Raw genomic sequence first — 15,249 nt, 5'->3', positions numbered from 1 at the left:
GCTTGTTCACTGATAATGGTATGTGTAAGCTGTGCAATCAAGTGAGTATTGAATTGGTTCATTCATTTAGCTCCTAGGGCCCTTCTGTTGTTAACATTGCAATATGAACCCCTTGTGTGATACTGTTAAATGTCTGATTTTTGGCTACGATTGTATGTGTTATAACTAATATAGTCGAGTCGACATGTATCGTCAATTAGTTTCAGATGTTTTGAACAACAAACAAATCGACCTGCTTCTGTTAAGCATTTGCCTGAATCGATTAGGAACTGAGTTTAGTTACTTATAATTGCTAATTTGATTTCAGAAATCTAAGATGTAGGCTATAATGGTAATCTGAACTGGAGGGCATGTGCACTTGTGCACAACATGGGCATAAAGGCCCTTTTGGATTAAAATAGTTTGACAGCATATGTTGTCAGATTATATTCCTGCTGCCCATGTCTGCTTTTAGTTAATAAAATGGGAAAGTTAAGCCTGCCAAGGGAATGTCATGGGGTTTAATATTTAAAGGGCTAAGTGGAACTGGAAAGGGACAGCACATGGGAGGGGTATCTGATTAATCTAAACAGGCTGTTAAAGGGATGACTTTAGGTTTATAAAAGAGGCAGAGCTGAAAGACATAAGGGGAAGAGACAGAACATAGACAGAGCATAGATAGAGGAGAAGAAATTGTTAAGAAAACAAAACAAAAGGGAGAACTGGGAGGGAATTAAGAAAAGATAGAAGACAATCAGATAGAGAATTGAGAGGAGAGAGCTGAAATACATACATATTAACACACACAGACAGACAGAGAGAACTGGAAAAGATTTCTTTTGATAACTTCAGTATAATTTCAAAACTGAAGATTGACATTAGATTTTGAAAAGAAAGGAGATAGGGAGAGGGATATCACAAAAATCAGAAGCTGCTTTCTTCCTACTGTTTGTTCGATTCTCAGTTTGTTCAAACTGTCCAAATCAGTTCTGTCTTCTTTCAAGTATCGACTAAGTCTATTGTTTGGGTTTGTATTGTTTATTTCTCCTGGAATTGGATTGCCTGGATCTCTGATTCTATACTGCTGGGAATTTGCTTTCATTCTGCCATTCCTCCATTGGCTTTAGTGGCTTCTTGCACTGGGATTTTGTTCTATTGCTGCCTGCTGTTACTGCTGCTGTTTGGTATTGCTCCTATTGCTCTACTGACCCCTTGCTTCTTCTGTTGTATCCAATATCCAGGTACATACTAAGACTTGCATCTGGTGTAACAATGAAAGCATGAAATCAAAGATATGCAGGAGTTTAATCATTCGCTTGCTGCAATTACATTTGTTATGAATACTATTAGATTTATGTAATTCGTTTAGTTTGTGATTCAACAAAAGAAGCATATTAGGTAGCCTTGTACTTGATCGCAGCTTAGTTCACCCTAAATTGTGATTTCGTTTGCTTAATGGATTGTCTGATAAGGCATGTATGAGTGTTTTGGCACACAGATAATTAGGTAACCTTTCAACTAATATTCTGTATGTATAGAATAGAATACCTTTAATCTTGCCAGATATGATGTTAGATGTTATTGAATCTTTGTAAGTAGTGCACATGATCCTGTTCAAACTCTATTAGCAATAGTTTTCGATAGGATAATTCTATTGACTTGGTTTAAATAAGCAGGTTTCAACTCGGATCCGAAGAACATTTATTATAAGCTCTTAGTAGTTATATTGATCTTGCATATTAATTCCCCCTGACCAATTAACAACATATTCATCCATGAAATAAAACGCAAAATAATTCACGCCTCATAAAATCAGATAGTCAAATAAGAATTCGAAGTTGGTCAAGTATGTAATCCTCTTTCTTTCATTTTATTAGAGACAAACACAATAGAAATGTAGTCACTTTAGGATATCCCTTTCTAAAATAATGAGACGAGCCTCGCTAAATAAAAAATGCAAATTGCGGGGCCCTCAATGATTAACCATAATAAATACTTAGAATTTGGGATGGATTGTTTAGTGAATTCCACTGCCTTCCCCAAAGATAATAACGCGTTAGACTTTTTTAGGCGCGATTTAATTAAATCACATTCTTAAATTCGGGTGCGCATTCATGTGACCCAAATTCAAATCTCAACGGAGTCGAAATGTGTTAACAACTACGGGTACATTGATTGTGACGTAGTTCGAGATGCATTTTCGCGACGTTGCAATTCTATAAAAATAAATGATAATAATAAAAGCGGTTTTAAACTTAATAAAAGCACATAAGTCGCAACATGTATTTAAATTCGATATTTTGCCATTATAACAATTTAAGCGACCGTGCTAGAACCACGAGATTCGAGGGTGCCTAACACCTTCCCTCGGGTCAACAGAATTCCTTACTTAGAATTTCTGGTTCGCAGACTTCATTTGGAAAAGTCAAAAATTTCCTCGATTTGGGATTCAAGATAAACCGGTGACTTGGGACACCAAAAGCCAAACCTTCCCAAGTGGCGACTCTGAATTAAATAAATAATCCCATTTCGAATATTGTCACTTAAATTGGAAAAACTCCCCTCGCGCATTTAACCCTTCGGGGCCGGGCGCGCAAAAAGGAGGTGTGACAGAAGACGATTCAAGTTTAAGTAGTCAGGCACACACCTGGAAAACAAGGGAAAATGGTTCAAGTTTCAAGGGAAAACAGTTTCACGTAACAAGAGAAGACGCTTCAAGTTTAGCAATTAGGCGCCCACTTGGAGAACAAAGGAAAGCAGTTCATGTTTCAAGGGAAAACAGTTTAAGTGTCAAGGGAAAGTAGTTTCAAAGGAAGGCAGTTCAAGTTCAGCAATCAGGTGCCCACCTGGAGAACAAGGGAAAATAGCTCAAGTGTCAAGGGAAAGCGGGTCAAGCTCAACAATCAGGCGCCCACCTGGAGAACAAGGTAAAACCGTTCAAGTTTCAAGGGAAAGCAGGGCGAGTTCAGCAATCAGGCGCCCACCTGGAGAACAAGGGAAAATAGCTCCAGTTTCAAAGGAAGACAGTTCAAGTTCAGTAATCAGGCGCCCACCTGGAGAACAAGGGAAAGCAGCTCAAGTTTCAGGAAAGCAGTTCGAGTTTCAACAATCAGGCGCCCACCTAGAGAACAAGGGAAATCAGCTCAAGTTTCAAAGGAATACAGTTCAAGTTCAGCAATCAGGCGCCCACCTGGAGAACAAGGGAAAGCAGCTTATGTTTCAAGGAAAGCAGTTCGAGTTTCAGTAATCAGGCGCCCACCTGGAGAATATGGGAACGCAGTTCAAGTTTCAAAGGAAGACAGTTCAAGTTTTGGCAATCAGGCACCCACCTGGAAAACAAGGGAATTCACTTCAAAATGCAATTCAAGTTAGCAACAAAAGAAGCTCGCAGCAAGAATGTGAGTCAACAGTCCGAGATGATCAACAGAAGATAGTCACAATCCAGAATAAAAAAGAAAAAGAAAAATAAAAAGAAATAAGTGAATCCAAAATGCAGAAGTTGATGAAAGATATGAGCTACTCAAGACATAACTAAAGTCACAAGCATGGCGTGTCCGGTTTTGATCCGAAAAGCTGAAGAAGAATGAACTAGCACCCGCAACTAGCAAGTGGCAAGGTTCAAATCCAAAGTTGCATGAAAAACCATTCAAGACTCAAGATCAAGCTTCAGAAGACTTATAGATAGGAATCTTGTAACTCATAGTTGACAGGCTTAGTTAGTCTTTTTCATTTTTTGATTTTGATGTAATAACAGGACCGCGAACGGAACCTCGACGGAATGGCACCTCGATCGGCTCTCCACCTCGGTATACTCCATCATCTCACTCACTTCTGAACTACACGTGGCCTGATTCCTTTATAACCAAGGATATGTAGGCAGCTCAGATACCAGAGCTCGGTCACATTCCCCTTTCTCTTAGCTTTTGGTCTCTTTAAATAAGGGTCGGGTCAAAAAACCTATCTAGTCATTCTTTGTTTGAAAATATTTCGTATTTCCAATCAAAGAGGGGCAGCTGTAGACATGTGATTTTTGACCCTCCCTAAGATTTTTCATATTTTAGCATGTAAATGTTTAGTTTATGCCTAATATCACTATTTCAATTAGTTTTGACTCTTTTACTTTATTTCGTCACAAAAAATGAAAATTACCAAAATATTTTAGTTTACGTATCTTTCATAAATTTAAATAAAAAAATATACAAAAATAGTACCTTATTTTTATTTTTATATAATCTTGAAAACACAAGTTTCATGTTTTAATATAGTATAGTTCAATTAATTAAGATTAGTTTTATATTTTTATTGTGACGACTCATCCGGTCGTCTTAAGAATTAATACCCCGATCCCCTATTAACTGTCTTTCCCAAGTTTATTTCTGCTATTTTGATTTGCCTGGATGTTCGGTTTTGAGTTTCAGAGAGTTTTGGTGTACTTAGTCCCTAAATGAGAGCTTAAGTGTTGGAAAGTTGATCGTAGTCGGAATAGTGTGAACACGACCTCGAAATGGAAATCTAATGGCTCTGTTAGCTCCGTTGGGTGATTTTGGGTTTAGGGGCGTGTTTGGATTGTGTTTTGGAGGTTCGTAGCTAATTTAGGCTTGAAATGTCGAAAGTTGAATTTTTGAAGTTTCCGGTTCGATAGTGAGATTTTGATCTGAGGGTCGGAATGGAATTCTAGAAGTTGGAGTAGCTCAGTATTGTTTAATGTGACATGTGTGCAAAATTTCAGGTCATTCGGATGAGGTTTGATAGACGTTTTGATTGAAAGCGTATTTTTAGAGTTTTTGGAATTCTTAGGCTTGAATCCGATCAAAAATAGGTGTTTTGTTGTTGTTTTGAGCGTTCCGAAGGTTAGAACAAGTTTGAATGATGTTTTAGGATTGGTTGGCAGGGTTGGTTGAGGTCCTAGGGGCCTCGGGTGTGTTTCGGATGCTCAACAGACCATTTTTGGACTTGGAAAGATTGCAGATTTTCTGTTGTTGTGTTGCAGAGGAAACATTCATCGCGTTCGCGAGAGGGTATCGCATTCGCGTAGAGCATCTGGGTGAAGCAGCTGAATCATGCTTCGCGTTCGCGATGAGGTCCCGCGTTTGCGAAGGTATTGACCCGTTGGTCTTTGCGTTCGCGACATGGTCCTTACGTTCGCGTAGGGTCTGCCAGTGAAAGCTAGCATTCGCGAGTGGACCTCTCGTTCGCGAAAGAGGAAGTTAGCCAGTAGATTTCTTTTTGCATTGCGTTCGCGAAGAGGAATGCATCTGGGCAGAATATAAAATTTCAAAGTCGAGGGTTAGCCATTTTTGTGGAAACTAAAGCTTGAGAGCTCGGATTTGAGCGGGGTTTTGAGGGATTTTCAGAGATATCGATTGGGTAACGATTCTTAAATCCTTTTTGCTTGTAATCCATTAATCCAAACATGAATTCATCATTTAATTTCATATTGGAGATGAAAATTAGGGGGAAAGTTGGTAGAAAGTTCTTAGACCTAAAATTTTACTTTTGAGTGGGAATTTGACTTTAGATTTGGATAAATTTGGTATGTATGAACTCGTGAGTGTATGAGGATTCTGAAAATATAAATTTTATCCGATTCTGAGATATGGGCCCGAGGGGCATTTTGGTCATTTTACCTAATTTCGCGTATTAGCTTAGAATTTCTTTGTAGAATCAGTTACTTGAAGTGTTATTTATATTATGCAATTGAATTGAGTAGATTTAGGCCATTTGGAGTCGAGTACTTGTGGCAAGAGCGTGGTTTCGGGTTGATTTTGAGCCGGTTCGAGGTAAGTGGCTTGTCTAACCTTGTGTGGGGGACCTTTCCCCTTAGGATTTGGTATATTTGGTAATTGAAATGTCTTGTACGTAAGGTGACGAGTGCGTACTTGTGCTAATTGTTGGAAATTCAATTTTCATTAAGTAATTACTAGTATGTTTCCTTTCCTGTTTTTATTACCCACACTATTAAACATGTTGTTAGCTTAGGAAAGTATGTCTAAGTGATTTAATTGCTTTATTTGCTCAAACTGCCTTACCTGAATTCTGTGCAGCATGCTAGGCTAGAATTACTTGTTGCCCTAATATGAAATTTACCATTTCTGAATATTTTTCCTGTTTCTGCTGTGTATTTACATTGGGACTATGGATGTGGGATTCCGGTAGATCCCCCTTGTCTGTTTATTTGGGACTACGGATGTGGGATTCTAGTAGATCCTCCTTGTCTGTTTATTTGGGACTATGGATGTGGGATTCTGGTAGATCCCCTGCACAGTTATATGGAACTACGGGACTGCACTTGGTAGATTCCCCTAGTACTGGGTATTTATATTTGGGACTACGGATTAGGATTCTAGTAGATCCTTGCGCACTAATAGTTGGACTACGAGACGGGAACCCGGGAGATCCTTTGGATATATATGATGGACTATGGGACAGTATCTCGGGGGAATTCACTGGATAGATGTAATTGGGACTACAGGATGGTATCCTGGAAGGTACCCCGATTGTTATCTCTATGTTGAGATGTATTTCCTTTCTGTGATTATTTTGCATCTGTTCTAGTTGTTGTTGCTCTTTCTATTCTATATTATTTCTTATTGTTGCACTTAATTATATTGTCTTGTTCTACACTGTTATACTTTGTATTGTATTTAACCTCAGTAGGGCCCTGACCTTCCTCGTCACAACCCGACCGAGGTTAGGCTTGGCACTTACTGAGTAAACGCTGTGGTGTACTCATGCCCCTTCTGCGCATGTTTTTCATGTGCAGATCCAGGTACTGCAACTCAGTCCTATCACCCTTGAGGCGACTGCTCCAGCGACTTTGAGGTATATCTGCCGCGTCCGCAGCCGAGGAGTCCTTTTCTGTTCTAGCTTTTAAACATTTGCCCTTCTGTATTTCTTTTCCTTGTTAGATATTCTGGAGTTAGAGTACCGCGTAGTGATCCTTAGCTTGTGATTCATAGGTTTCCGGGTCTTGGAGATATGTATTGGTTTCTGAGAGTTAAATATTGTGTATGTCGAGCGGCACTTTTAAACACTGTCTTATTACTCTAATTCTATTTTAAATTGTTTTACTTTCACAAATTGGTTTATTTTCTACAATTTAAGCTTACCTAGGCGTAGGGACTAGGTGCCATCACGATGGTTCATGAAGGGCGAACCTGGGTCGTGACATTTATATTATAAATTGTATATTTAGAAGGAAGAGTTAGTTTTGGGTTGGTTGATCCCATTTTAATCTTGTAGTCCATTTGTTTTAGTCTTTGGCCCAATTTTAAGGCCCAATAATACCAAACCCAAACCCCTTTAACCTAAAAACCCTTTCTATATAACCAAAAAGAAGCCGAATTTCCTGGAGCCTAGACCCCTAAGGATTAAATCAATCGTGACCTTCTAAAAAAAAGAAAAGAATGAAGACCTAAGCTTCATCTTCTTCACAAAAACAAGGGAGTCGTTTTCCATGAAAAAGCATGGAATAGCATCTTCTTCAACAAAAAGAACACAAAAAAAAACCCTAGACTTCATCTCCACCCCACAAGCCACCCTATTTCTGCCAGATAGCCACCACCTCAACTCCCCCCTCTCCAAAAACAAGCAGTCACGTCACACCATCTTCACCTTCTAACTGCCATTGAACGACCACCCACCAACGTACCGATGACCAGTCATCTTCCTCACCATAAAAACCAGCTGCACCCTCACAGCCATCCACCACCAGAACAGCACCCCACACCAGCGACCCCTAGCCTTGTACCATCTTCTTCGGCTGAGAACCAAGAGAACACAGCCTTAGAGCCGAAGACCCCTAAACCCCTTCTGTCCGTTTTCGAGTTCGTCGCCGATCGAGATTGTTCGACGTCGATTCCGATTCGAGCCCTGCTGCTGCTCAAGGTTACAGTCTGAGTTTTCGCTCAAGGTCGTCGAGGTCCAGACTGTTGAGCTCGTCAATCATAGCTTGGGCTTGGAGTTTTCTTTTCTATTCGTTGTTTCAAAGACACATTGCAGCTATAAAGGTCCATTCTATAATCTTTATTATTTCTTATGTGGTGATATTTTTACCATGATTATTGTGATATTTTATGGTTGTGACTTGACTGAAATTAATAGTTTATCATAGTTTTTGTTGGTTTTAATCATCTGGTTTTGCATTCTCATTGAAATATTAGACCATGGCTCATATGCTGAAATGAAATGAAACATTAGTTTTTGTTAAAAAGGCATAGGGTACTGCCAATTGTTTAAGTGGGTGGTGGCCAATGATATTTAAATTGGAATCAGATTTTTACCATGGATGGACCTTGCGTGAAAATTAGGCTTTAACTGCTTTTACTACTAAATTTTATCGATAGGAGCATGCTTAGGTCGTCAACACCCGGATAGGCAAACCTTTAGGCGCGTTTTGAATTTATTATCTATGGACACATTCACGTGAAATGATTACGGTTTCTAAAATGAATATTCGTAGCTTGCTCTAGGCTTTATTAAATAATTATCATGGCTACGGGTATGGTTCCCGTGACGTAGTTGTGATTTGTAATTACTAAAATCCGGGTGTACATTTTATGTGACCCGATTCTAATTTCCAACAAGGTTAAATAGAACATGTCGTGAACCACGGGTGCATTTCATGTAGCGTGGCTTACGATGTGTTTTAAATGACCTTGAATTTTCCTAAAAGACATTTAAAGCGGCTAGAAAGTTAAAAATGCGCGTAGGTTTAAAATGTGTAATTAATCAAATAATTAGGCCAATAATAATAGTTAAGCAATCGTGCTAGAACCACGGAACCCGGGAATGCCTAACACCTTCTTCCGGGTTAACAGAATTCCTTACCCGAATTTCTGTGTTCGCGGACCATAAATAAGAGTCAACTTTCCTCGATTCGGGATTTAAACCGGTGACTTGCGACACCATAAATTATCCCAAGTGACGACTCTAAATTTTACATTAAATAATCCCGTTTCGATTGTCACTTTAATTTGAAAAATTCCCTTATACTTCCTCGGGTGGTAAAAAGGAGGTGTGACAAGTGGTTCTCCGCGCGGCGGCGTCAGCAACGACTCAGTTGACTTCTCCGGCATTTTTTCCTGAGTGACTGACTGTCAGTTGATATATATATATATATATATATATATATATATATATATATATATATATATATATATATATATCTTATTTTCATTGTTAAATTTGTAATAGTTTTCTATATATGAACATCCTAGCTAGCTGAAGTAGGTATGGTTTAAATTTTAGGAATTTTAGTTTTTAATGATACTTAATATAAAATAAAAAGAGAGAAGAATATGTTGAATTAGGTATGGTTGAAATTTTGGGTTAAGCAAGAATATGTTAAGAAATCCTAAATCTAATTTTGAATTTGTTAAGAATATGTTGAATTAGTATTTGATTAACTTAATTATATCGAAATAAAAAACGTGACATGTTGGCATAAAGTAATTGAGAAAACAATGATAGAAAAGAAGGAAAACGAAGTTTCACTTTTACTTCCAACGGTAATTATATTAACTAGTTATAGTTTAAAGCTCTGGTGTAAAGTTTGTTGTAGTAGGTTCATTGTTGCTTGTTAGTTTATTATTAGAATGATATTAAATTTAAATTTTTTCAATTTCAACATTAAGATTAATTTGTAAATTTGAGAAATCATTAGTTAATTTGGATTATATGAACATTTAAGAAGCTATTCAAATTTAATTATTATAGTTCAAGACTTATATTATTTAGAATAGGGATTAATGTGAGATTTCGAGTGTTAAAAAATATTAATTTAAAAAATAAAATATATCAATTAAAGTGCTTTGAGACAAGGATATGTATATATCTAAAACTAACCTTTGAAAGAGTATAACTTTGTAACTAGTTTAAATAAATCAAATTATTTTAAATATCTCATTTCTTGATTTCTATTTGTGTAGATAGAATTTGTGCGTCGTAGATGAATATATAATAGGAATCATCCTAATCGTGCAGGGTTGAGGGATGAATTTATTGAAGGGGTTGATGAATGTATTGCTAAGGCTCAAATACTTGATGATTTTCTTATTGGAGGAAGGATTAGGTGCCCTTGTATGAAATGTAAGTGTGTAAAGTTATTGAAAACAGACGAAGTTAAAATTCATCTCTACAAGAAAGGGTTTGTAAAAAATTATTATATATGGATTGTTCACGGGGAGAATCATGCTAGTTGAGAAGATGTTAACTTTCATAATTCTTTTAGTGGTGAGGGTAGCCCCATTGCGGAGCACAATGTTGAAAATTCTCGATACAGTGAAATGATGAGGGGTCTTTTTGGAATGTTTACTGGGGTTCAATCCGAACCAAATGATGAGGCTAAGCATTTCTATGAACAATTAGAGGAAGCTAGTAGTCCATTGTATGAAGGCTCGGTGCATTCCAAGTTGTCTGTTGCGGTTAGATTGCTAAGTATTAAGTCGGATAGTTTTATTTCCCAAGCGGGCATGGATTCTATAATTGGTCCTATGAATGAACTTAATCTGAGTAACTTTGACTTACCAAAAGATTTCTACACTGCTAAGAAATTGATTTCTAAGTTGGGTCTTTCACAAGAGAGAGTTTATTGTTGTGAGAAAGGTTGCATGTTATTCTATAAGGATGACGCATCTCTAAAGAACTGTAAATTTTGTAATCAACCTCATTTTAAGAAAGTGACAAATGCCAATACAAAAAAGAAAGTTCTAGTTAAAGCGATGCATTATTTACCTCTTATACCTAGGAGGTTGTGTGCATCAGTGAGCTCTATTCCTCATATAAGATGCCACTATAAACATAGAAGGCCACCCGGTATTCTATGCCATCCGTTAGATGGAGAAGCATGGAAACATTTTGATATAGTGTTCCCCGAGTTTGCTAGTCAACCAAGAAACACTAGGTTGGGATTATGCACAGATGGATTTACTCCATTTTCTGTCTTTGTTGCACCATATTCATGTTGGCTAGTGTTTGTTACCCCGTATAATTTTCCGTCCGACTTATGTATGACAACCCATATCTGTTCCTAACTTGTATTGCTCCAGTTCCACACAATCCAAAAAGTTTGATTGATGTATATTTGCAGCCTTTGATTGATGAGTTGCAATTATTATGAAACATGTGATATATCAACTAAACAAAACTTCAGATTGCATGCTGCTTTGATGTGGACTATAAATTATTTTCCTGCTTATGGAATGTTGTCTGGGTGGTCGACTGCTAGAAAGTTAGCTTGACCTTGTTGTATGGAATACACAAAAGCATTTACTTTGAAACATGGAGGTAAAAATACATAGGTCGACTGCCACCGTAGATTCTTGCTAATGAATCACGAATTTAGGCGAAATACAAGTGCATTTATAGAGAACCGAACTGATTTTGAGGAGCCACTGACCTGCTTGTATTTAGAAGAAATTTGAAACAGAGTAAAGGATCTGCCTAAAGTAACAGAGTCTTCACCATCTAAGATACCACGTTATGGTGTCTCACATAACTAGACTAAATGGAGCATAATTTGGGAATTACCTTATTGTAACGAACCGGCCGGTCGTTTCATGAGTTATTGCTCTATTTTTCCCATTTTTGCTTTTTATTGCTTTGCTTATCAGTACTATGTGTGATCGGTTTGGTTGACTCGGGTTCGGAGAGGTTTTGGTAAGGTTTAAGACATTTAGTCTCTTTTGAGGAAGCTTAAGTTGGAAATGTCAACCGAATGTTGACTTATGTGTTGAAGGGATCAGATGTGAGTTCTGATTATTCAAATATCTTCGAGAGGTGATTTGGGACTTAGGAGCATGATCAGAATGTGTTTTGGAGGTCCGGAGTGGATTCAGGCTTGAATTGGCGAAATTGGAATTTTAGCGTTTTCCGGTTGATATGTGAGATTTTGATATAGAGGTCGGAATAGAATTCCGGGAGTTGCAGTAGGTCCATGGTATCATTTGGGATGTGTGTGCAAAATTTCAGGTCACTCGGGCGTGGTTTGATAGACTTTTTGATTGAAAGCAGAATTTAGAAGATTTTGGAATTCTTAGGCTTCAATCCAATGTGTTTTGGTTGATTCGATGTTGTTCGAGATGTTTTGAAGATTGGTATTTTGGATGGTGGTATGTGGCTTGTTTGTGCTTTTGGTTGAGGTCCCGGGGGCCTTGGGGTGATTTCGAATGGTTGGCGGAAGATTGGAGTTGGGTTGTGACAACTGAAGTTTTTCCCATTACTGTCATAACCGCATCTGTGGCTAGGGGAGCGCAGGTGCGGTCTCACAAAAGCGAGTTTGGAGCCGCAGATGCGGCCAAGGAACGCATCAGCTGGAACCGCAGAAGCAGTTGAGGTGGCGCACCTACGATAGCGTAGGTGCAGGATTTGCTTCGCAGATGCGATGCCTGGGATTTAAGTGGTGAAACCAGAAGCGGTGCTTGGGACCGCAGAAGCGGCGCTTGGGACCGCAGAAGCGGTTGTGCAGGAGCGAGGACTGGATCGCAGGTGTGAAAAGCCTGGGCTAGAAGGTATAAAAGAATTCCTTCGCAATTTTTGAGTTATTCTTCACCATTTCAAGTCGGTTTTGGAGCTTTTTGGGACATTTTGAAGAGGAATTCAAGGGATAACGTCTGGAGGTAAGATTTTTGAACCTAATAATCGATCATATGGTATTATTTCATGGATTAGGCTTGTAATTATGGAAATTAAGGGTTAAAATTTGGAAAAATAGGGCTTGATATTGGAGACCTTGACTTAATGATTTGAGGGGCCATTTGTGGTCGGATTTTGGAAATTTTGATATGTATGAACTCGTGGGGAGATAAGGAATCTATTGATATAAATTTTATCAAATTCCTAGACGTGGGCCTGGGGGTCGGGTTTGGCCAATTTCGGGTTTTGTATTATAATTTGATTTCTTTCGAGTGGGCTTTGTTCCCTTAGCATATTTTGATGGTTTTGCACTAATTTTGGTTAGATGTGGAGCATCTGGAGGCCGATTCGAGAGGCAAAAGCATCGTGGACTAGAGTTTGGACCAGATAGAGGTGAGTAATGATTGTAAATATTGTCCTGAGGGTATGAAACCCCGGATTTCACATCGTTGTGCTATATTGAGTTGATGCACACGCTAGATGATGAGCGTGGGGTCATGCATTGTTGCGGATTGTGACTTAGTCCATCCCGAATGACTGTTTTACTGCGTATTTGATTGAAACTGTTTACTGTCATCATGTTTTGGGTTGAATGCCATATTTGGGCCTCGTACCAACTATTTGGACCCTTAGGGGATTTTCACTGCTATTTCCTCACTATTTTGATTTTATATCTGTACTCAGTCATGCTATATTATACTGTTTTCATAACTCATCCATGTTTACTCTATTTTAATACTTTAAATGATATTTTGTACTGAGCATCATATTTTACTGTGCCCGAGTGGCTTTTAGAGATTTCTGACTGAGTAAGGCCGAGGGCTTGTGTTGTGAGGATACTTTTGGGTCGGGCTGCATGCTGCAGAAGTGATATACTGATTTATGATTATGAGGTCGAGGGCCTGAGATTGTACGCCATGAGGTGGCTTATTGATATGAGGCCGATAGCCTATTGATTATGCCACGAGATGGCTTGATATTGCATTTGGGCCGTAAGGGGCTCCTCCCAGATTCTGTACACCCCTAGTAAGCGCAGGTACCCATTGTGATATGAGATATAACCCGAGGGGCTAGTGTTGTTCCATGTTATTGCCCGAGGGACTGATTCTGATGACACTATGTCCGAGGAGCGAATTTTTCTATGTTTATCTTTCCTAGCTGCTTTACATTTACCTGTTTGATTGTTGAAAAGGTGTTTTAAAGAGGCTTATTTTGAACTAAGGTGTTTTTATAAGATTTTGCTATTTTATTGCATTTAATTGGTTTTACACTACTTATTTATAGCATGTTGTTATTTTTTATGTGTTTTCTTATCGTTCAGTCTTCATTTATTGTTATTACTCACTGAGTCAGAGTACTCACATTACTCCCTGCACCCCGTCTGCAGATACAGGAGCCTCGGGTCCTGCTAACGAGTGTTGATTGCTTCCAGCTCAGGCGGTTCAGAGTTCACTAGGTAGCTGCTCGGCGTTCGCAGCCCAGTGCTTCTCCCCCTATCTTATTTTCCCTTCTATTAGTTCTGTAATAGACTATGTAGACTCTTCCTACTTTTAATCGGTTATTAGATGCTCATGACTGGTGACACCCTGATGTTGGGCTGTGTTGATTTCCGTAAATTATATTATTCACCTTTATTTTGGGATTATTATCATGGTAATGACTCAATTGTGTTACTTTTAATTGTTGAATTGGGTGTTGTGTCGGTTGGCCTTGTCTTCATGAGAGGCGCCATCACGACCGGGTCTGGGTTTAGGGTCATGACAAGTTGGTATCAGAGCCTAGGTTACATAGGTCTCACGAGTCATGAGCAGGGTTAGTAGAGTCTCACGAATCGATACAGAGATGTCTGTATTTATCCTCGAGATGCTGCAGAACCTTTAGGAAAAACTTCGTATTCTTATCGTGCGAATCTATTGATCCGAGTACTAAACTTCTGTTATTCTATTCTATCACAGATGGTGAGGACACACGCTACTGGTTAGGATGGATGACCACCAGTACCACCAGTTATGGCCATTAGAGGCCGAGGATGCGGTCGTGGTCGCGGTAGGAGCAGGGGTGTGGCCCGCACAACAACTAGGGCAGCACCTACAAATCCACCAGCTACCCCAATTCAGGATCAGGTCCCAATTGTGGACGCTCCAGTAGCACTAGCTCAGGCACCAGCTGTGCCATTGTGATTCTGGGTTTTCAGAAGGCCTTGGTTCAGATTCTATCAGTATGCACTGGCCTAGCTCAGGCGGTTTCAGTTACGACAGCCGCAACTACTTCTCAGGCTGGGGGAGGCACTCAGACTCTCGCCGCTCGCACACCTGAGCAAGTTGTGCAGGGACTTCAGACGCTGGGGGCACATCTAACCCAGTCGGTTGCAGCTGCTCAGGACTATGTAGCTCCTGCCATGCTATAGGACGATCAGCACAGGTTGGAGAGGTTTGGTAGACTTCAGCCTCCGACTTTCAGTGGTGTAGAGGGCGAGAATACCCAGGGTTTCTTGGATAAGTGTTAGAGGATTCTTGCACAGCGGGTATTCTAGAGACCAGCGGGTCGCTTTCATTACTTTTCAGTTTTTTGGAGCTGCCTTCACTTGGTGAGAGGCGTATGAGAGGCGTAGGCCTATTGGTGCAGCAATCCTTACTT

This window comes from Nicotiana tabacum, chromosome 6 (assembly GCF_000715075.1).
Source record: "Nicotiana tabacum cultivar K326 chromosome 6, ASM71507v2, whole genome shotgun sequence".
Taxonomy (NCBI): domain Eukaryota; kingdom Viridiplantae; phylum Streptophyta; class Magnoliopsida; order Solanales; family Solanaceae; genus Nicotiana; species Nicotiana tabacum.
Note: the sequence above shows the minus strand (reverse complement) of the source record.